This window comes from Saimiri boliviensis, chromosome 16, assembly GCF_048565385.1.
Source record: "Saimiri boliviensis isolate mSaiBol1 chromosome 16, mSaiBol1.pri, whole genome shotgun sequence".
Classification (NCBI taxonomy): Eukaryota; Metazoa; Chordata; class Mammalia; order Primates; family Cebidae; genus Saimiri; species Saimiri boliviensis.
Window position 1 is genome coordinate 76,322,633 of NC_133464.1, and position 23,356 is coordinate 76,345,988.

Consider the following 23,356-nt stretch of genomic DNA (forward strand, 5'->3'; position numbering starts at 1 on the left):
TCGACCAGGATGGTCTCGATCTCTTGACCTCGTGATCCACCCGCCTCGGCCTCCCAAAGTGCTGGGATTACAGGCTTGAGCCACCGCGCCCGGCATGTTCAAGTCTTAAATGCCAGGGACCTTCCAAATTCCAACTACACTTAACAAAGACTTGACCTAATTATGTTACCCCATAAGGCTAGGAAGAATCGAAAAGTGAAAAGAATGGTATCAAAGAGAGGCGGGGAAAGTGCTCTATAGCTTCTATTTAGGCCAGACGTGGTCGACTCACACCTGTAATCCCAGCACTTTGAAAGGCCAAGGAGAGCAGATCACCTGAGGCCTAGGGTTCGAGACCAGCCTGGCCAACATGGCAAAACTAGTCTCCACTAAAAATACAAAAAATTAGCCGGACGTGGTGGCATGCACCTGTAGTCCCAGCTACTTGGGAGGCTGAGGCAGGAGAATCACATGCAGTGAGGCAAGATCACACCACTGCACTCCAGCCTGGACAACAAGAACAAAACTCCATCTCAGAAAAAAGAAAAAAACTAAGCATCTCATCTCGGCGACAACTAAATACCCAGGTCCAGGCTGCCATGCCTGACAGGAAAAGAGAAGAAAACCAAATGACAGTATGAATAAAAATGAAATGATAGTTGAAGGTCTGAGGGAGGAGTGATGAGACAGGATAAGCAGATGGTACAAGGTAGGGCTGACTATGCAAAATTTATTTGCTCCGACTCTCAAATCTCCCTTCCTGCCTGTCGCTTCTGCTTCTCTTCTACCTTATGTTAACACCAAGTCAAGAGCTTTCAATACTCTCATACTTACCCAAAGTTGTTCAAAGCCTGGCACTGCAGCCTCTCCATTCACAGCATTGCTCCCCTTCAAGTTGCCACAAGCCCCAAAATCTTTTTCCTCTCCTAAAAGTCCCACCACTCTCGGACCATCTCAGCTCTTAGGTAAGGATCAAGGTAGGGGGTGGGAGCAGCAAGTAAATTAAACTACCATTAAACCACTTTATTAAAGAATGTGTTGCAAATGACCTCCCTCTAATAAGCATATAAACAAATGTTTGCCTTCACTCACAAAGAAGTATAAACCCAAAATAAGACAAATTTCACATATCGAATTGGCAATATAGTTTTTTAAAGTTCAGTGTTGGTAAATACATGTCACAGACATTCTCACACATTGTTGGTTAACAGAAATTGTTACAACATAATACTACTCAACAGGAGCCAGAAAAAAATTATAATAAATATTCTAATCATTTCTTAATTATGTTAATGCGTAAGTGCCAGCATGAAAAGAGATTGTGACTTAACTATGGAAAAAAGTAAACTGCAGTCAAAAAAATAGTAGGCCAAGCGCAGTGGCTCACACCTGTAATCCCAGCATTTTGGGAGGCTGAGGTGGGCAGATAATGAGGTCAGGAGTTCGAGACCAGCCTGGCCAACATAGTGAAACCCTATCTCTACTAGAAATACAAAAATTAGCCAGGCATGGTGGTACGTGCTTATAGTCCCAGCTACTCAGGAGGCTGAGGCAGGAAAATCGCTTGAACCCAGGAGGTGGAGGTGGTGGTGAGCCAAGATCACACCACTGCACTCCAGCCTGGGCAACAGAGCAAGACTCCATCTCAAAAAATAATAATAATAAAATAGTAAATTGGCCGGGTGTAGTGGCTCAAGTCTGTAATTCCAGCACTTTGGAAGGCCAAGGCAGGCAGATTACAAGGTCAAGAGATCAAGACCATCCTGGCCAATTTACTATTTGGCAGTCTCTACTAAAAATACAAAAAAATGAGCTGGGCATGGTGGCATGCACCTGTAATCCCAGCGACCCGGGAGGCTGAGGCAGGAGAACTGCCTGAACCCGGGAGGTGGAGGTTGCGGTGAGCCGAGGTGACACCACTGCACTCCAGCCTGGCGCCTGGCAACAGAGACTCTGTCTCAAAAATGAATAAATAAATAAAATAAAAAAGTAAATCACAGTACAACCATGTAACAACACTCTTTGTATAATTTTCTTTTAAAGTAAACTTTTGAGAAACTGTTAACAGTGGGTTACCTGTGGGAGGAGGAGAAAAGTAACATTTTTTACTCCATGTAACATTATAATATTTTTTGCCATAGATCTGTATAACTTTTAACTTAAAATACACAATTCTTTAAGTACTCTATTCTCCTAACCTTAACCCCCACTCTTGCCCCTGCAACTCTCATCCCCGCACCCCACCCAACCCAAATCATTCCATATCTGAAAGCTAGCTGAAATTACCTGGTAGAATTTCAGCTACTAAGGGATATATTTTGGAGATATGGGGCTTTCCTTTAAACTCTCTTCAATTACTTTCCTAAAATCATCTCTGAGGTGAAAGGAGAGAGAAAGAATCCTATCCTACCTAAGGAACCACAAGCTTTCATTTCCTTTCAGGTCTCTAACCATTCTCTTCTTAGAGAAAGACAATGGTCTTGGTTATAATATCCCTCCTTCTCCTTATGGGATGTAATCTTGGCTAATTTCACTCTCCCACATAAACAAGAGAATCTTGCCGGGCGCGGTGGCTCAAGCCTGTAATTCCAGCACTTTGGGAGGCCGAGGCGGGTGGATCACGAGGTCGAAAGATCGAGACCATCCTGGTCAACATGGTGAAACCCCGTCTCTACTAAAAATACAAAAAAACTAGCTGGGCGTGGTGGTGCATGCCTGTAATCCCAGCTACTGAGGAGGCTGAGGCAGGAGAATTGCCTGAGCCCAGGAGGCGGAGGTTGCGGTGAGCCGAGATCGCGCCATTGCACTCCAGCCTGGCTGGGTAACAAGAGCGAAACTCCATCTCAAAAAAAAAAAAAAAAAAAAAAAAAAAAAAACAAGAGAATCTCACTGTCACTGAAAAGGAAGGAAAGCCTGCTCCTTCCAGAACTAAGTAACAGCAGAGATCCTACTGCTCTGGTCTGTCTCAGCTCTCATCACCTTGCTGCAGGTGACCAACTACTACTCTACACTTCTACAGGACACAGTGTCTCAGTCCTGTTTACTGCATCATCCCTGGCACTGCATGTATATGGAAGCTTAGTATCTGTTCATTTTAATGGAATCAGGTCAGAGCATTATCTGTCAAAAGACAGGGTGGCAGGCCTTATAAAGATGCCTCAAAATAGTTTCTTTCTTTAATCAGTCTTTCCCCCATGCCTGTTAGTTGTTGTTTTGGTTTTTTTTATTCATATGAGCTGTGGTTTTGTTGTAACCTGATAGTTTTTAAGTTTTACACAGCTAAACCAAGTATTTTCAATTACTACTTATTATTGTCTATTAGAAATAACAATTATGGATATTTTTTAAATTTCAAATTAATGGCTTTAAAATTTGAACAACTAAATTTTATTCATCTAACTTATTATCGTTATTTTCTCACTCATGCCAGCTAAAACAATTACAGTCTCAACACAGCAGATTTATTCTTAATTCTAAACTAATTAATGAGAAAGGATTCTAAAACCTTTTTTTTTTTTTTATCAGCAGCATGAAAGGATTCTAAAACCTTTCTCAAATAATGGGAGGAAATGGTTATAATCAGGTGTCTTATAACAGAATAGTGTGAGGAAAGGGCTGACCTATACTCTCCAAGGAGTCGAAATTGTGAACCATTTGGCAGCTTCTTAAATAAGCTTAAAAAGTAAATACACTCTCAGAGAAATCACTGGGTTTATTTTTAAACTAAGTATTTTTGGAATTTTTAACATTCCTGAACAGGAATACAAAAAAACAAATAAAGTGCCTGTTGTAATTGGAAGTGACAGATGACTTGTAGAGCAAACCTAGTTTAAAAATTAAAAAATACATACACACTCATACATGCACTATATCTTGTAACAAAAGTCAATACTAACTTTTCCAAATTACACTTAGAAGCTGCACAAAGAATAAATAGATGCCATGTCAAGTAATTATATAATGAAAGAGCAGACAGCTCCAGGAGACAGAAACATAAAAGAGGTTATCTTCTGAGACAAGCTAAACAGACTGAATCCCGAACAAAAATTATTAAAAACCAGACGCTGAAACAGATGGCCAACTGTAAAACTTTATTCTTGGTTAAATGAATGAAAAGGTGGGAAGGGGATGGAGGGTAATATGCTACCCTGAATTTTATTAATAAATGTTGCTAAATCCTAAATAAAACAAAAAAAGACAATGGGAAAACTTCTAAGCTTCCAGGATTTCTACGGGCTGTCTGAATTCCACCATGTGAATATGACTGTGACCTTAGATAAATCAATGAAATTACAATCTGAACCTAATTTCTCATGTATAAGTGAGTTGGAGATAATCGTTAAGTTTTCTTGTTGCTCTTTAACACTAACAGAGGAAACACAAATGTATTCTTTTCTAATATAAGTTATATACAGTCCATGTCATTCAAGAGTCCATAAGCCAAATCACAGTGAGCACTACTCCTGTTAGTTCTAAGGCAGTCTCTAAATTTTCCAAGAGAAATAAGCAGAAAGAATACAACTTCCCAAAATATTCCTTCCCCACAGTTTTCAGTATTTTCTACCATTGCATTCTTCTCCAGGGCAAGCCTGTCTAATACAGGGTATCACTTTATCTTAGGCCTAACAAATTATTAATAAAGCCTACTCCTCAAAATGTTACTTTGTTAAGCAAAGCTGCAGAACAATTTAAACAACTTTCATCCAACAGCCAGCTCAGTAGAACCTTATTACAAGTAAGCTTAATACAAACATCTCATGACAAGAATCACTATCATGACATGTCTCTCTAATTTGGGGGGGGAGGGGAGTGAGAGGGGGAGAGACATAACCTGAGAGAATAAAGGCGACAACAGTAACAAAAGCTGCAGTAAAATCAGACTCAACCAAAACAAGGAGAAAAGGAAAAAAATAATAATGATAAGGCCAAGACAAACATACCTTCCCATTTAAAATACACCTTGAAGTAAAAGCCACCTGAGAAGAGGACAATTTTTAAAACCATCAGAAAAAAGAGGAAAAAGTCACTATTCTGGTAATTTTTATAAAGTCGAAAGTGCATTTTTAATATGTTTGTAAATGTATAATGTTCTTAAGATGTGTTTTACAGTTAGGTTTCTGAGAATAAATCTATCTTAATATAAAAGATCCCATGTAACTTTCACCTATATATTCACCACTATATACGTTTTAATTAGGTTTTCTGCTATCACCATGAGATACAAGATTAATTGTTCCACGAACTGACCTGCATACACCAGTGAATACTCATCTTATTGTCCCTAAAGATGGAAACATCTCTGACATGTATGCTGCATAAAGAGCTTTCAAGTGCATGTCTGTGGTTTTTAACTACTTTACCTGACCACTACAGGAGTTAAAAAACGTTCTGTCTGGAACTCTGTCTGGATGTGTTAACTGAGAACAATGACTTACTGCCATTCAAGTATTAGGTAATTACAATTTATCTACAGCTCGCCTCCTGTATATAGAAACAACTTTAGTTTTTAAAGTTTATTAGGATGATACAGGATTACCCAACTCTCTGCGCAGCGCAGACCAACCCTCTAAGTTAAGCTATATCCAAAGTTTCTGAAACTATTTCATCAAGGTACGATCAGTCGGGGCACCACTGCCCGTGCATCACCTCCTAATAAAAGTACGAGAAGCAGTTTCTTCGACATAGAAAAGGGTTGACCCTTGCTAGGGAAGAGAGGATGTTGAAGACGCGAGTGGAGTGGGTGGGTAGCTGCTCTTTCAACCCTTCCCGGAGCTCACCCAGAGCGCGGCAAGGAACGCAGCAGCCTGCAGTTCCGAAGACGAGGGAGGCGTTTCAGGGTTCAGTCATTCCTCCAAATAACTGTCGAGCTACTTAGAGTTAGCTTTCACGTCTCTACCAAAAACCAACAGCAGCACCAGCAACAACAGCAAACAAGGTTTTTCTCTAAACCCAAACTTTTAAAGTGGCAATAAAATAACAGCGAAAAAACATTAACGAGTCAATGGCACACCATTTTCCCCGCCGTTCCTTCCGAAAGGAAAGCTCGAACTCAGTTGTCGCCTGGGAGGAGGCCCTCCACGCCGGCTCTGAGCTCTTCCTCAACTGGGTCCTCAGGTTCCCGGAGCAGCCGCTCAGGGCGGCGCGGTGAGCGCGATTGCCCTGCGGCGAGCGGCGAGCGGCGAGGAACCGTGTAAAAATGTCACGCTCATCCCGCTCCCTGGCCCGGAGCGGAGGCCGGGCGGCGCGCGGGGACCAGGCGGCGGGGGCGAGGGCGCCCGCGGCCCCGACCCGCGTTCCCCGCCCGCCCCTCGCCCGGAAGGGGGAGAAGCCCGCCCGCGGGAGGATTCAACAGGAGCACCGCGCCGCCCGCCTGCCGCCCGGGAAACAGCCGCCGGCCGCCCGGCCGGGGCGCGGGGGGAGGGGCGCGGCGGCGGCAGCGGGAGGGCGCGGGCGGCCGGTCGGCCCCGGGACCCCCGCCCGCGCGCAAGGTCACCGCCCGCCGCCGCCGCCGCCGCCCCGGCCGGGATCAGGGCGGCAAGTTTAATTTCGCAGAGCCCGCGGCGTGGAGGCGCGAGCCGGCGCGGGGCCCTCCCCACCCCCACCGCTCAGCCCGGCCCGCACCCCGCGACCCCCGCGCCGGGCCGCCGCCAGGCAGCCGCCGGCTGCAGCCCCCGATGCCGGGAGGCGAGTCGCGCCTGGCAGCCCGGCGGGCGGCGCTTCAGCCCCGCCACAGAGACACACACACACACACACACAGACACACACACACACACACACAGCGGCGGTGGCGGCCGCTGAAAAATGGAGCGCCGCGGCCTGAGAAGAGAGACATTTTCTTTCCGTTAACTGAATTGTTTCCTACCTCCGGGTGCCCGACTCGCTACTCCTCTCACTCCGCGGCTCTCCGGGATCCACCGCCGCCGCCGCATCCAATCGCCTTCTCCCCCCCCTCCCCTTCCGCAGCCAGCCCGGCCGTTCCTCCTCCTCTCCGCTTCAAAATGGCGCCAAGCGCTCTTCGGCGGCTGCTCCAATCGAACCGCGGCGGCCAGCACCCGGGGGCAGCCAGAGCGCGCCATGGGTGCGCAGCGCCCCCTGCCGACCAGATGGCCCCGCGCGCGCCCGCCCTCCAAGCCCCGCCCCGCCCCGCCCCGTCCGCGCGCGCGCGCGCGTCCCTCCTCGGCCCCGCCCCGTCCGCGCGCACGCAGCCACACGGGCACGCCGCCGGGGGGCGCGAGACGGGCAGCTGTCAAGGCGTCCAATGCCCCTGCGGCTTCCTAGACCTCTACCGAAAAAAAACCCACACCGATTGTTATGTAGCTCTATCTTTTTAGATAAAGGTTGGGAGATTTTTTAAACACTGACATTTCGCACTGATGTTGTGCTGGGTAAACAGACTTGGAATTAACTACTTTGCTCCTTACTTGTTAACTCTGCCTTCATCTCGGAATGCCATGCAAATAGTGTTCCTACACTTCACGTGCTACGTCTTTATTAAATCTCCTCGCTTTCCTAATTTGAGGAATTGTGTATAGGTGGTAGGCTGGGAGGACACACAGTAATTCAGCCTGTGACGAAGCATCCCATGCCTTTGGCAGAATTGTCCTTATTAGAGGAAGAAATCATCTAGAGACTACAGGGACACATTCCAGGAGGTGGGTCTCCTCGCCCTTTACCTCCAGGAGATGGCAGTCCCTCCTGCAGCTGCACTGGGCTTAGCCCGGTCACCTACCTTGGGGGAAGGTTTCCTCCCTAGCCAGGTTTCTGCCAGAGCTAAGGAAGGGACTGCCTCCTCTTTTTACTTTAATACCATCCCTGCAGTAAGGAAGTTTCTCCTGATAGGATGTATATGGTTACTAGGATTTTGTTCCAGGGAGAATTTGTTTCAACAATGAACAAGCAAAGGGTGAATAAATGGATTTCAGTAGGATATTTATCAACTGAAACAAAAGACAGGTAATGCTGATGTATAAACTATTGTTACTGTATTAGAAAAGGTGTGTCCATCGGTATTCCATCGGGCCAGGGCACCTAGAGTTACTAAGACCTCTGCATTTCCATTTTTGTGAGATTCCCTGAACAATTCCGCTTCAGTCTCCGCCAGTTCTTGCTAGACCAGTATGTTGTATGTATTACATTATCCAAGAATTTGCCACTGAATACTCCAGGTGCTACCCATTTTATACATTCCTTAATGAAGTCTACTGAGGTTTTTTTTCTGCCCTCTTTTTAGAATTATCTCAGGAATTTTCTTATTTTTCATTCTTGTTCCACCAACATAAATCTTGCACCGAAGAAAAGAGTAGGATATCTAGACCTAGAAAAACCTTTCCTAACTCTTTGGTTGTTTTTATTATCTTCTTTACCTTATTTTCTTCAATTCCCAAACCTCCAAAGCCAGGAAGCAAGAAAGTTTCAGAAGAACAGCAGGATGAGGGCAAGAATTTTTTTTTCTTTCTTTCTTTCTTTAGGCAGAGACCGAGTTTCGCTCTGTTACCCAGGCTGGAGTGCAGTGGTGCGATCTCGGCTCACTGCAACCTCCGCCTCCCGGGTTCAAGCGATTCGCCTGCCTCAGTCTCCTGAATAGCTGGGACTACAGGTGTGCGCCACCACGCCGGGCTAATTTTTAGTAGAGACGCGATTTCACCATGTTGGCCAGGATGGTCTCCATCTCCTGACCTCGTGACACATGATCCTCCCGCCTCAGCTTCCCAAAGTGCTGAGATTACAGACCTGAGCCACCGCGCCCGGCCAAGAATTTTTGTATAAATTACTCAGTGCTCTTATCCCCATCATTTGACACCCAGAAGCCTCGGTAAATATTTTGTTGAATGTATGAATTGTTTGTCACTGTACGTCTTGTATATGGCAGTGAGCCCTGAAACGGCTAAAGCTGTCACATCAACTTTGTGAGCAGTTAGTTTTCCCGGTTTCACCATTTACCCTCTCTATTATGAAATGGTGCCATGAGTTTCAATAATGAAGCCCAGAATACATATTGCCCACCTTAGGCTGCTAACACCACAGGATTAAGCCCAAGAAAAGAGTGAGCAGAAAGGAGATAGCCTTAAAAGAGCTACATGGGCCGGGCGCGGTGGCTCAAGCCTGTAATCCCCGCACTTTGGGAGGCCGAGGCGGGTGGATCACGAGGTCGAGAGATCGAGACCATCCTGGTCAACATGGTGAAACCCCGTCTCTACTAAAAATACAAAAAATTAGCTGGGCATGGTGGCACGTGCCTGTAATTCCAGCTACTCAGGAGGCTGAGGCAGGAGAATTGCCTGAACCCAGGAGGCGGAGGCTGCGGTGAGCCGAGATCGCGCCACTGCACTCCAGCCTGGGTAACAAGAGCGAAACTCCGTCTCAAAAAAAAAAAAAAAAAAAAAAAAAAAAAAAAAAAGAGCTACATGGTAAGGGTCAATGGGGCAATTACCATTAGGACAGACAGAGGAAAAACTCTAAAAACTCAGTGAAGCATAGTTTCTAATGAAAGAGAATACTTCTATATGACTGCAAGTGGCTTTATAGAAATCAGTAATATAAACCTTCATTTAAAACAATACTGTTTAGGAAAACTAAAATCTAAAGTTGATATTTGAACAAAAATAATCTTCTGTGTTTAGGACTTTTAAAAATAGCCAAGTTGCAAGTCATTAGGAGCAACATAATTGAATGTGATGTAATTTAAGACAGTTAAGAGTGTGAGCCATTCAAAACTCACTTGTAAATGCTTTCTACTCCAAGAAAGAGAAATTATGTGGGAATTATGTCCAAATCCTGGTTTTATACAGAAATGGTTAGAATTGTCTTTGATTATGAAGAACCACAAATGTAGTTCCCACCTCTACTAATTTTACATTGCTGCTACAACAAATTATCACAAAGTTGGTGGTTTAAAAGAGCACAAACGGCCGGGCGCGGTGGCTCAAGCTTGTAATCCCAGCACTTTGGGAGGCCGAGGCGGGTGGATCACAAGGTCAAGAGATCGAGACCATCCTGGTCAACATGGTGAAACCCCGTCTCTACTAAAAATACAAAAAATTAGCTGGGCATGGTGGTGCGTGTCTGTAATCCCAGCTACTCAGGAGGCTGAGGCAGGAGAATTGCCTGAACCCAGGAGGTGGAGGTTGCAGTGAGCCGAGATCGTGCCATTGCACTCCAGCCTGGGTAACAAGAGCGAAACTCCGTCTCAAAAAAAAAAAAAAAAAGAGCACAAACTTATTGTCTCCTTGGAGTGCCGAAGTTTGACACATATCTCACTGGGCTAAAATCAAGGTGTTGGCGGGGCTGTGTGCCTTTCTGGAGGCTCCAAAGGATAATTCATTTTCTTACTATTTCCTTTTTCTAGAGGCTTCCCAGATGCCCTGGCTCGTGTACCCCCTCCTCCATCTGCAAAGCCAGCCCTGTGGTGTCTCTCCTCTGACCTGCTTTTGTCATCGCAGTTCTTTTTTTTTTTTTTTTTTGAGACGGAGTTTCACTCTTGTTATCCAGGCTGGAGTGCAATGGCACGATCTCGGCTCACCGCAACCTCTGCCTCCTGGGCTCAGGCAATTCTCCTGCCTCAGCCTCCTGAGTAGCTGGGATTACAGGCACGCGCCACCAGGCCCAGCTAATTTTTTGTATTTTTAGTAGAGACGGGGTTTCACCATGTTAACCAGGATGGTCTCGATCTCTTGACCTCGTGATCCACCTGCCTCGGCCTCCCAAAGTGCTGGGATTATAGGCTTGAGCCACCGCACCCGGCCCGCAGTTCTTCCTCTGACTCCCTCATTCACTTTTAATAAGACCCTTGTGACTATATTGGGCCCACTTGGATAATCTTTCTAATTTAAGGTACATTGATTAGTGACCTTTATTCTCCTTTGCCATGTAACATAATATATTCAAGGGTTTGGGGATTAGGACATGGATGTTGCAGGGGGACCAGTATTCAGCCTACCACATCACTCATATTTGGGTTACCTGGGCTTTTTAAAAATACAGTCTAAAGTTGAAGTTAAAGAGGTTAGGAAGTTGGAAGACATCAGGAATGCACACAATTAACCCATGGCCCCTGCTGCATTTTGAGTGCAGCCTTGCTACACTACAGCGTGGTGATAACATATTTATTATATTATACATAGTATAGCACACTGGGCAGCTAATTAGTAAATGAAGAGATTGGGCTCTACCTAGACAAACATTACCTGTTCATCGTAATTCAAGGTATGTCAGGCCACAAATATGATCCCTGTCAGCCTGCAAGAGTGCTGAAATTCCCACTAGACTGATTTATTGGGCTAAGGCATTGGATTCTCAGAAAACATGTTGGAATGTGGTTGTGTTGCCTGAAAAAGATAGGCCAAGTGAGGTGGCTCATGCCTGTAATCCAAGCACTTTGGGAGGCCAAGGCAGGTGGATCATGAGGTCAGGAGTTCAAGATTAGCCTGGCCAAGATGGTGAAACCCTGTCTCTACTAAAAATGGAAAAATTAGCCAGGCATGATGGCGGGAGCCTATAATCCGAGCTACTTGGGAGTCTGAGGCAGGGAAGTGCTCGAATCTGGGAGGCAGAGGCTGCAGTGAGCCAAGATCATGCCACTGCACTCCAGCCCGGGCAACAGAGTGAGACTCCATTTTTTTAAAAAAATGATAACACACTAACCCATCTGTATCCATTAGGAGAGACTAAGCCCAATAGAAATTAGCTTTGTGATATTTTAGGCATGAGGCAAACAGATGAGGCATTATGATAAACTCCAAGCCCCTGAAGTTGATCCTTCATTCATAGCATCGCTACTGCTGAAAGATAGCATAAGGGTTCTTTTCCTTCACCCTCATCCAATACACAGCCCTTGGTGCCTCAAATTTCTCCCTCCACAATTAATCTCCTACATGAGGCGCTGCACCCATCAGGTGATCCTCTTTACAATGCAAATATTCCTGAAAGGATGCCACATTCGTCTGCAGTCCCAGGGTAGTGATTCTTAACTGGAGTGGAATGGAAGAATACAAAAATCATCTGAGAAATTTCTGTAAACTAGATATTCAGAAACTATATTGGAATATGCTTGATAGATATAACTTTTTTTTTTTTTTTGAGACGGAGTTTCGCTCTTATTACCCAGGCTGGAGTGCAATGGCACGATCTCGGCTCACCGCAACCTCCGCCTCCTGGGTTCAGGCAATTCTCCTACCTCAGCCTCCTGAGTAGCTGGGATTACAGGCATGTGCCACCATGCCCAGCTAATTTTTTAGTATTTTTAGTAGAGACGGGGTTTCACCATGTTGACCAGGATGGTCTCGATCTCTCGACCTTGTGATCCACCCACCTCGGCCTCCCAAAGTGCTGGGATTACAGGCTTGAGCCACCGCACCCGGCTAGATCTAACTTTTTAAAAGAGTTCCAAAGATAGATGACAGAAATTTTTACACAATATATCATACCTTGCATTATCATCCAAAGAGAGATTTGGGTTTAAGAAAGCATTTGTCGCCGGGCGCGACAGGCAAGCAGCCTGTTTTTGAGCATAGAGTAGTTGTTCATTCTATATTGAACCAAGTTTGTATCACTATTTATTCCAAGTAAATTAACTTGACTCCTAATGCTTACTCTTCATGGATATGTCGGAAGCATCCTTTGTTCTAACAGAAATTCTATTTCTTCTCCTGGCTATCTCATCTAGTTAAAACGTGATATTTAAAAATAACTTTATTCAGCAGCCAGCAGATGGAGCTGTTGAAAAATGTTGACATCTCCCTTCTTTTTTATGAAATAAAACCACTTTGTAGACACACTTTAATTTTTTGCTGTGTAAATAATCTGTCCATTATGGAGAAATCCTGAACTGCAGTTAAAATTAAAAAGAAAAAAGATCGTTCATAATTATGCCACCAGAAAAAAATTACTTCTAATGCTTTGCTATATATCAATTAGAATATATTCTATTCATGTTTGTATTTACATTTTGTTTTGCAAAACAATGTTTTATAAAATAAAATTTGATGCTAGAGGCATAGAAATCTCCAAGGATAATATTAAAATATTTTCAACTGTATAGGACAGTCAAGGATCAATGAGAACAGATACTGGCTGTAGCTTGAGTAAGACCCCATATGCTCCCTGCTGTGTGAAGCATTAGCTCTTCAGTTGATGATGATGGACAAGGTCTGGGGGGTGGCAGGGAAGGGTTTGGGTGCCCAAAGAGAAAGAAATAGGTCAGGGAACCAGCTGTATGACGATCTTATAGAAGGGTTTCATTACTTATAGCAACTAATACAGCCACAGTAATGCATACCAGGCGAACTATCAGCTATAGAAATCTCTGGAAGAATATACAAGTTTACACAAAATTAGAGGACACCTCGATGGGAATCTAGGTGACTTGAGAACAAAGGTGAGAGAGAAATCTGTGACTATTATCTTTGGTACTCGCAACGTGCATTTACTATTTTTAAAATAAGCTTTAAATAAAATATCATAAATAATGTGCTGGTGAGTAAATACACGTCCATATTACTATTTTATTGGCTATGTAATACTATTTTATTGTGCAGTTATGCTATGATTTATTTAATGAACCCCTATTGTTGAATAGTTTGGTGATGAATTGTAACACACAAAATATATTTAAATCCATGAACTCATACTGTATCTTAAAAATAAAAACAATCACTGTTGGAGATTGATAATGGGCCATCTCATTATTTTTAAAACTGACAAATAAAGGAAAGAACCAATCATTTATCCCGCCTCCTCTATACAAACTGTACTAGTGGAAAATCAAATAGTAATCTGTGAACAGAAGTAGTCTAGCGTTGAAATGAAGAAGGAATGTAAAAAGTAGAATATTGCTTTTTTTTTTTTTTTTTTTTTTTTTTTGAGACGGAGTTTCGCTCTTGTTACCCAGGCTGGAGTGCAATGGCGCGATCTCGGCTCACCGCAACCTCCGCCTCCTGGGCTCAGGCAATTCTCCTGCCTCAGCCTCCTAAGTAGCTGGGATTACAGGCACACGCCACCATGCCCAGCTAATTTTTTGCACCTTTAGTACAGACGGGGTTTCACCATGTTGACCAGGATGGTCTCGATCTCTCTACCTCGTGATCCACCCGCCTCGGCCTCCCAAAGTGCTGGGATTACAGGCTTGAGCCACCGCGCCCGGCTGAATATTGCTATTTTTTAAACCCTAGTGAGTGCATTGCAACTGAATCATTTTCTGAGTGCTAAGGAAATAAATAAATAAATAAATAAACCCTAGTGAGAATATCTGATCCAGACATTTAACATAAGTGCCTGCTGGCATCACAAAGAGAGAGAACAAAGCATTAGATGTTCACTGACAGAGGAATATAGCGGCACCTATGTAGTCATTTTGCCGTAAAAATCTAACATAAATCTCATAGAGCCTCTAGATACAAGCATCACTTTACAAGAAATACATAGAAGCATGTTCTGGTTTTTCACATAAATAAATTCCAAAGAAGAAATAAATGAGAGATGGAGGAGAAACCTAAATATTAATAGAGATGAACCAGTCAACTGCAATGTGTGTACCTATTTGGACCTGAGTCAAAAAAATAAACTACTAAAAATAAATTATGAGGCTGGGCGCGGTGCCTCAAGCCTGTAATCCCAGCACTTTGGGAGGCCGAGGCGGGTGGATCACGAGGTCAACAGATCGAGACCATCCTGGTCAACATGATGAAACCCCGTCTCTACTGAAAATACAAAAAATTAGCTGGACATGGTGGCTCGTGCCTGTAATCCCAGCTACTCAGGAGGCTGAGGCAGGAGAATTGCCTGAACCCAGGAGGCGGAGGTTGCGGTGAGCCGAGATCGCGCCATTGCACTCCAGCCTGGGTACCAAGAGCGAAACTCCGTTTCAAAAAAAAAGAAAAAAAAAAGAGATCGAGACCATCCTGGTCAACATGGTGTGAACCCCTGTCTCCACTAAAATTACAAAACATTGGGCCGGGTGCGGTGGCTCAAACCTGTAATCCCAGCACTTTGGGAGGCCAAGGCGGGTGGATCACGAGGTTGAGAGATCGAGACCATCCTGGTCAACACGGTGAAACCCTGTCTCTATTAAAAATACAAAAAATTAGCTGGGCATGGTGGCACGTGCCTGTAATCCCAGCTACTCAGGAGGCTGAGGCAGAAGAATTGCTTGAACCCAGGAGGCAGAGGTTGTGGTGAGCCGAGATAGTGCCATCGCACTCCAGCCTGGGTAACAAGAGCAAAACTCCATCTCAATAATAATAATAATAATAATAATAATAATAAAATAATAATAAATAAATAAATAAAAGAACAGGCTAACACAACATTGGTCTGTGCAATTATTTTCTTGGATATGACTCCAAAAGACGGATAACAAAAGCAAAAACAGACAAATAAGATTACATCAAACTAAAAAGCTTTTGCACAGAAATGGAAATAACTGAGTAAAGAAACAGCCTACAGAATGAGAGAAAATATTTGCAAACCATATATCTGATAAGGGGTTATTTTTTGAAATATATGAAGAACTCAAACAACACCATCGTAAGAAAACAGTCTAACTAAAAAATGGCAAAGATATTTCATATAAATAGATTTTCTTAGAAGATGACATGTAGGCCAGGTGTGGTGGCTCATGCCTGTAATCCTAGCACTTTGGGAGGCCAAGTTGAGTGGATCACCTGAGGTCAGGAGTTCAAGACCAGCCTGGCCATCGCGGTGAAACCCCATGTTAAAAAAAAAAAAAAAGAAGAAGAAGAAGAAGAAAAAGATGACATGCAAAGGGCCAACAGGTATAAAGTATATGAAACAATGCTCAACATCATTAATGATCAGGAAAATGTAAATCGAAACAGCAGTGAGATATCACCTAGCACTTATTGTAACGGCTATCATCAAAAAGACAAAAGATGGCCGGGCGCGGTGGCTTATACCTGTAATCCCAGCACTTTGGGAGGCCGAGGCGGGCGGATCACGAGGTCAAGAGATCGAGACCATCCTGGCCAACATGGTGAAACCCCGTTTCTGCTAAAAATACAAAAATTAGCTGGGCGTGGTGGCGTGCGCCCATAGTCCCAGCTACTCGGGAGGCTGAGGCAGGAGAATTGCTTGAACCTGGGAGGCGGAGGATGCAGTGAGCCGAGATTGCGCCACTGCACTCCAACCTAGCGCCTGGCGATAGAGTGAGACTCTGTCTCAAAAAAAGAAAAAAAAAAGACAAAAGCTACAAGTGGCAAGGATGGAAGGAAACAAAACCCTTGTACACTGTTGGTAGGAATATAAATTAGTACAGCCATTATGGAAAATAGTATAGAGTTTTCTCAAAAAGTTAAAAATAGAGCTACCATATAATCCAGCAATTCCACTTCTGAGTATATATCCGAAAGATGTGAAATCAGTATGTCAAAGAGGTATCTGCACTCTCATGTTCATGGCAGCATCATTCACAATAGCTAAGACATGAAGCCAACTCTAAAGTGTCCAACAGCAGATGACTCATTAAAGAAAACATGGTATATGTACACAGTGTAATAGTATTCAGCCTTTCAAAAAAAGGAAATTTGGGCCAGGCACAGTGGCTGATGCCTGTAATCCCAGAACTTTGGGAGGTCGAGGAGGGTGGATCACCTGAGGTCAGGAGTTCAAGAGCAATCTGACCGACATGGCAAAATCTTGTCTCTACTAAAAATATAAAAATTAGCCAAGCATGGTGGTGTGCACCTGTAATCCCAGCTACTCGGGGGGTTGAGGCCTTTTTATTAAATGTTTAGTTAATAATTGCTGAAACGCATATTCCTAATTAGGGGACAGACCAATCTAAGGGTATAGATTTAAACAAACACACTGATACCCCATTGTTTATGCTAGAAACTAGCACTTGGGGAAAAAAAAACCATAGGCAACTTAAAATGAGTCATCAGCAAAGCCCCAGTTCATTTGTTTTCCTGCATGACATTGCACTGTTCCCATGATGACACCAGGAGGCATTTTGTAAATAATAAAACGATACTTTTATTTCCTTATTGTGCTTGGTGTACTTGTTTTCGAAAGTGACAGTGTGAGAAAATTCTAACCAGACAGGTCAGAGGGGTAAGAGAGAAGTGAGGGGGAATCCTAACCAGTGTTGACAGCAAAAAAGGCGATGATCTCAGAGATGCTTTGGAGTTCCCAAGGGAGAAGTCAGTTTCTCAACTTGGTCCAGGCGTTGGTATGTCCAGGATTAGAAGTCCTAACAAGTACACTTTCTGGTAATAGGCATCATTACCCCGACTCATCTTTCAGTCCCCATTCACGGGAAAATCAAGATTCTACAATGAACGTGGAGTACCATAGCTCAAGCAAATAAAACTATGCTAAAAAAATATGAAAGGAGACGACTGGGCTTGGTGGCTTATGCCTGTAATCCCAGCACTCTGGGAAGCCAAGGTGGGCGAATCACCTGAGGTCAGAAGTTTGAGACCAGTCTGGCCAACATGAGGAACCTCGTCTCTACAAAAAATATAAAAATTAGTTGGGCATGGTGGTGTGTACCCATGATCCCAGCTGTTCAGGAGGCTGAGGCAAGAGAATCTCTTGAACTCGGGAGGAAGAGGTTGCAGTGAGCCAAAAGCACACTACTGCACTCCAGCATAGGCCGCAGAGTGAGACTCGGTCTCAAAAATATATATATGTGGCCGGGCGCGGTGGCTCAAGCCTGTAATCCCAGCACTTTGGGAGACCGAGGCGGGTGGATCACGAGGTCAAGAGATCGAGACCATACTGGTCAACATGGTGAAACCCCGTCTCTACTAAAAATACAAAAAAATTAGCTGGGCATGGAGGCACGTGCCTGTAATCCCAGCTACTCAGGAGGCGGAGGCAGGAGAATTACCTGAACCTAGGAGGTGGAGGTTGCGGTGAGCCGAGATCGCGCCATTGCACTCCAGCCTAGGTAACAAGAGCGAAACTCCGTCTCAAAAAAATATATATATATGTGTGTGTGTGTGTGTGTGTGTATGGAAGAAGAAATAAGCAATTATTTTCAGTGAACCTCTACAGGAGCTCTTTTTAAAACAAAACTGTCTTGCTAACAAAGCCATACACATTTATATCTTATTAATAAAGAAAGTCTGCTTCTGGTAACTTCTTTTTTTTTTTTTTGAGACAGAGTTTCGCTCTTGTTACCCAGGCTGGAGTGCAATGGCGCAATCTTGGCTCACCGCAACCTCCGCCTCCTGGGTTCAGGCAATTCTCCTGCCTCAGCCTCCTGAGTAGCTGGGATTACAGGCACATGCCACCACGCCCAGCTAATTTTTTGTATTTTTAGTAGAGACGGGGTTTCACCACGTTGACCAGAATGGTCTCGATCTGTTGACCTCGTGATCCACCCGCCTCGGCCTCCCAAAGTGCTGGGATTACAGGCTTGAGCCACTGCGCCCGGCCTACTTCTGGTAACTTCTGTACCTTGAACAGGAAACGAGATGGAGGGGGCAGTTAACTTATACCATAAAATATTTTATAATTTTATTTCATGGAATGGAATTAATTCCCACAAATTTTTATTGATTCTGCGCATGAAGCCGTTTACGCTTCGAATCAGGAATTGGAGAAATAGCATATTTTTGGCTGTTTAGTGTCAAGGTCCTTTGAAATTACATTTTGCAGGCAATTTTTCAGAAAAACTAGTCAATATATTTGCTTTAAAAATATATGTATATGGCTTCAATAAAAATTCATGTGTGACTTTAATGGTTTCATTAATTTTCCATCAGTGATGTGATCTATTGATTTTTCCATTATAAATATTTGTGCTTACCATGCTCTAAAATTTATTTTTTCAAATAGTGTTTCATTACATAAAGATGACATTTATTTTTTACAGCCTAGAAATTTGAAGCTGATTTTGTTTTTTACTAAATCATTACCTAAAACTACTGGGCAGAAGGTGATTTGGGGATGGTTTAGCACTGTTTTTCCTATTTAAAAACTTCTAATTTGCTAAGCATGGGGGCTCACTCCTATAATCCCAATATTTTGGGAGGCCAAGGTGGGTGGATCATCTGAGGTCAGTAGTTCAAGACCAGCCTGGTCATCATGGTGAAACCCTGTCTCCACTAAAAATACAAAAATTAGCTGGCATAGTGGTGGGCGTCTTTAATTCCAGCTACTTGGGAGGCTGAGGCAAGAGAATCACTTAAACCCGTGAGGCGGAGAGTGCATTAAGCCAAGATAGTGCCACTGCACTCTAGACTGGGCAACAGAGGGAGACTCCATCTCAATTATTTATTTATTTATTTATTTATTTATTTATTTATTTTGAGATGGAATCTCCCTCTGTTGCCCAGGCTGGAGTGCAGTGGCACAAGCTCGGCTTACTGCAACCTCTGCCTGCTGAATTCAAGCAATTCTCCTGCCTCAGCCTCTCAAGTAGCTGGGACTATAGGCGCACAACACCACGCCCGGCTAATTGTTTGTATTCTTAGTAGTGATGGGTTTCACCATGCTGGCCAGGCTGGTCTCAAACTCCTGACCTTATGATCCACCTGCCTCGGCTTCCCAAAGTGTTGGGATTACAGGCATGAGCTACTGCCCCGAGCCCCGTCTCAATTTTTAAAACAACAGCAGTAACAAAAGAAACCTTATATTTCATCAAAGTGACATGGTTTTATCAGAGAAAATGTGGAAATACAGAAAGGATAAGAAGTTATACTACTTTGGGGAGAAACAATTCTTTTTTTTTTTTTTTTTTTTGAGACGGAGTGTTTCGCTCTTGTTACCCAGGCTGGAGTGCAATGGCGCGATCTCGGCTCACCGCAACCTCCGCCTCCTGGGCTCAGGCAATTCTCCTGCCTCAGCCTCCTGAGTAGCTGGGATTACAGGCACGCGCCACCATGCCCAGCTAATTTTTTTTGTATTTTTAGTAGAGACGGGGTTTCACCATGTTGACCATGGTTGGTCTCGATCTCTCGACCTCGTGATCCACCCGCCTCGGCCTCCCAAAGTGCTGGGATGACAGGCTTGAGCCACCGCGCCCGGCCAAGAAGTTATAGTACTTTGGAACTAGCAATGAGCACCAGATCTGAGTAGATTAAGCAGAAGGGCGCTTACAGGAAGGATATTCGAGGACATAGAAGCAGGATCTGCTAGGGATCCAGCGTGAGAACGGACTGATGCCAGCGTTGTGTGGGAATGGCTGGCTACAAGAACCATAGCAACAGAAACCACATCATCAGAAAAACCTTGTCAGTAGTGCAATGCTTGCAGTAAAAAAAAATTTTTTTTTTTTTTAAAGATGGGGTTTCACCATGATGACCAGGCTGGTCTTGAACTCCTGACCTCAGGTGATCCACCCACCTCAGCCTCCCAAAGTGCTAGGATTACAGGCATGAGCCACCGCGCCCAGCCGCAGTAAATATTTTTGATCATACTCATAGCTTGGGACGTTAGATCAAGATTCAAAATACCAGGAAAATACTTAATTATCCAAATCATAGGTCATGTGTTCATACACTGGCTGTACCAGAGAGAGGAAATGATGAATCTGGCCCCTTCAGCTTTTGTTGTGGCCCTGCTCACACCAAGACTACCTACAATGGGTATTCTCCACCGGGAAGATAGGTATATTGATAAGAAAGCTGGGATTGGATTGGATACTAGAAATTATCCAATTCCCACCCAAAGAAGACAAAATCCCCTAGAGAGATGTTAAAAATTGGCATACCTAAGCTTACCACTCAAAGAAAACTTAATATTTTGGTATCTTTCCTTTTAGGACTTTTCTATGAACTTTTCTTCCACATACATAGCTTAGATCACGGAATCCAAATACAATTTTTAAAAATCCTGCTTCCTTCAAACACCAGTGTAACATAAGCATTTATTTTTCATGAAATTAAAATGTTTATAGTCATTGTTAATGGTCAAATAATTATCCATAATACATGTCATAGTGAACTTAAAACATTTACGTAACATTTGCCTACTGTTGGATATTTAGATTGTTTCCTTCTGTTTTGTTTTTTTTTTTTTTTTTTTTTTTTTGAGACAGAATCTCACTCTGTCATCCAGACTGGAGTACAGTGTCGTGATCTCGGTTCACTGCAATCTCCACCTTCCCAAAGAATTGCCTCAGCCTCCTGAGTAGTTGAGATTACAAGCACCTGCCACCATGCCTGGCTGATTTTTGTGCTTTTAGTAGAGATGAGGTTTCACCATTTTGGCCAGGTTAGTCTTGAACTCCTAATCTCAAGTGATTTGCCCACCTTGTCCTCCCAAAGTGCTAGGATTACAGGTGCGAGCCACTGAGCCCAGCTGGGAATTTAGATTGTTTCTAAGGAAAAATACCTTTGTAATTATTGGCACAGGAATTGCAGATCAATTTTTTCAATTGACTATTTATTGCCTAATGAACCAGATTCAGGCCCAGCTTCACAGTTGTGTGCCTCAGTTCAGGCTGCCGTGATAAACATGTCACAGACTTGGTGGGTTAAACAGCAAACATTTCTCACAGTGATGGAAGCTGGAAGTCCATCAGCGAGCCTGAAGACTTTGTCTGGTGGGGGTCCGCTTCCTGGTTGGTAGATGGTGGTCTTCTCACTGTGTCCTCACAGGACAGAGAGAAATCACCTCTCTCGAGTTTCTTCTTATAAGGGCACTAATTTCATTCATGAGGGCTCCACCCTCATGACTTAATTACCTCCCAAAAACCCCACCTCTTAATACCATCACCTCAGGGATTAGGATTTAGATTTCAACATACTAATTTTGAGGGAACAGAAACATTCAGTTTATAACAGCATGCAACCAAAGCAGTTGCACAGGGCCTGGGATCAGAAGGGTGCCATACTTGGGGCTTGCTAAATTAAATTTAGCCTAAAGCTGCCTCTTTACATATTTGAAAGGTTTCTCCCTACCATAGTGGACTGTAACCTAACTGAATGTATAAGCAGACTGCAATGTATTCTTCTCTCAATCACTGAGTTTCGGCCAATCAAAGGTGGCCAGCTGTTCAAACTGGGTTCGCATAAAGCAAATGCCAAGCTGTAACTAGTCTGGCTATTTCTGCTCCTGTCTTCCATTACCTGTATATCACTTCTTTTTCTGTTCACAAATCTTTGACTATGCAGTAGCACTGGAGTCTCTTTAAATCTGCTGTGATTCCGGAGGCTGCCTGATTCATGAATCATTCTTTGCTCAATTAAGCTTTGACAAATTAAATTTGCCTAAGGTTTTTCTTTTAACAGTTGGTGCCAGAAGTGGGATTCAAAGTAAAGCTTCTTTCAACCCCCAGGAGCACTGAGTGACTAAACAAGGTAACTGCCAGGCTCATTTTGTCCTCTCTTAGAAGCACCTGGAGATTATGGGTAAGTTCTTGGATTCTGAAACTCCATGGATTTGTGTTTGAGCTATCCGAATTTGAGTACAATTTTTTTTTAATCTGAATTTGTTGTTCAGAAGTCACAACAAAAATTGGACCACAGCCAGGTGTTACCAGAGAGGGGTCCTGATCCAGACCCCAAGAGAGGGTTCTTGGTTCTCACACATGAAACAATTTGGGATGAGTCTATTTATTTATTTATTTATTTATTTTTATTTTTTTTCAGACGGAGTTTCGCTCTTGTTACCCAGGCTGAAGTGCAATGGCGCAATCTCAGCTCACCACAACCTCCGCCTCCTGGGTTCAGGCAATTCTCCTGCCTCAGCCTCCTGAGTAGCTGGGATTACAGGCACACGCCACCATGCCCAGCTAATTTTTTGTAATTTTAGTAGAGATGGGGTTTCACCATGTTGACCAGGACGGTCTCGGATCTCTTGACCTCGTGATCTACCCGCCTCGGCCTCCCAAAGTGCTGGGATTACAGACTTGAGCCACCGTGCCCGGCCTGGGGTGAGTCTATAAAGTGAAAGCAAGTTTATTACGAAAGTAAAGGAATAAAGAATGGCTACTCCACAGACAGAGCAGTGGCATGAGTTGCATGATTGAGCATACGTATAGTTATTTCTTGACTATGTACTAAGCTGGGGTGGATTATTCATGAGTTTTCTAGAAAAGGGTTAGGCAATTCCAGGAACTAAAGGTTCCTCCCCTTTTAGACCATATAAAGTACTCCCAGATGTTGTCATGGCATTTGTAAACTGTCGTGGTGCTGGTGAGAGTGTCTTTTAATATGCTGATATATTATAATTAGCATATAATGAGCAGTGAGGATGACCAGAAGTCACTTTCATCACCATCTTGGTTTTAGTGGGTTTTGGCCAGCTTCTTTACCACAACCTGGTTTATGAGAAATGTATTTTGCACCGAGAACAGTATGCACAAAGGCCCAAGAGCAGACAGAAGTGAGGCCAATTCCATTCAATGAAGGAAGGGAGTGTGAAGTTAAAGCACCAGGGTGGGAAGAGAGGCAGGAATTGAGCATGGACA

At 43.8% G+C, this 23,356-nt stretch overlaps 1 protein-coding gene across 7 annotated transcripts in view; it reads right to left on the bottom strand.

Moving 5' to 3' along the window:
- The window catches only part of PDS5B (PDS5 cohesin associated factor B), a 194,450-nt gene extending 187,494 nt beyond the window's left edge, over positions 1 to 6,956 (bottom strand). For 5 of the 7 annotated variants that reach the window (XM_039473326.2, XM_039473325.2, XM_039473327.2 and 2 more), the window contains exon 1: positions 6,842 to 6,955. The gene's annotated coding sequence lies outside the window, so the exon portion shown is untranslated. Of the gene's footprint in view, positions 1 to 5,756; positions 6,175 to 6,841 lie in introns of those variants that run through there. The other 2 variants (XM_074387857.1, XM_074387855.1) reach the window with 2 other exon arrangements.
- Between the last annotated feature and the right edge of the window lie 16,400 nt (positions 6,957 to 23,356).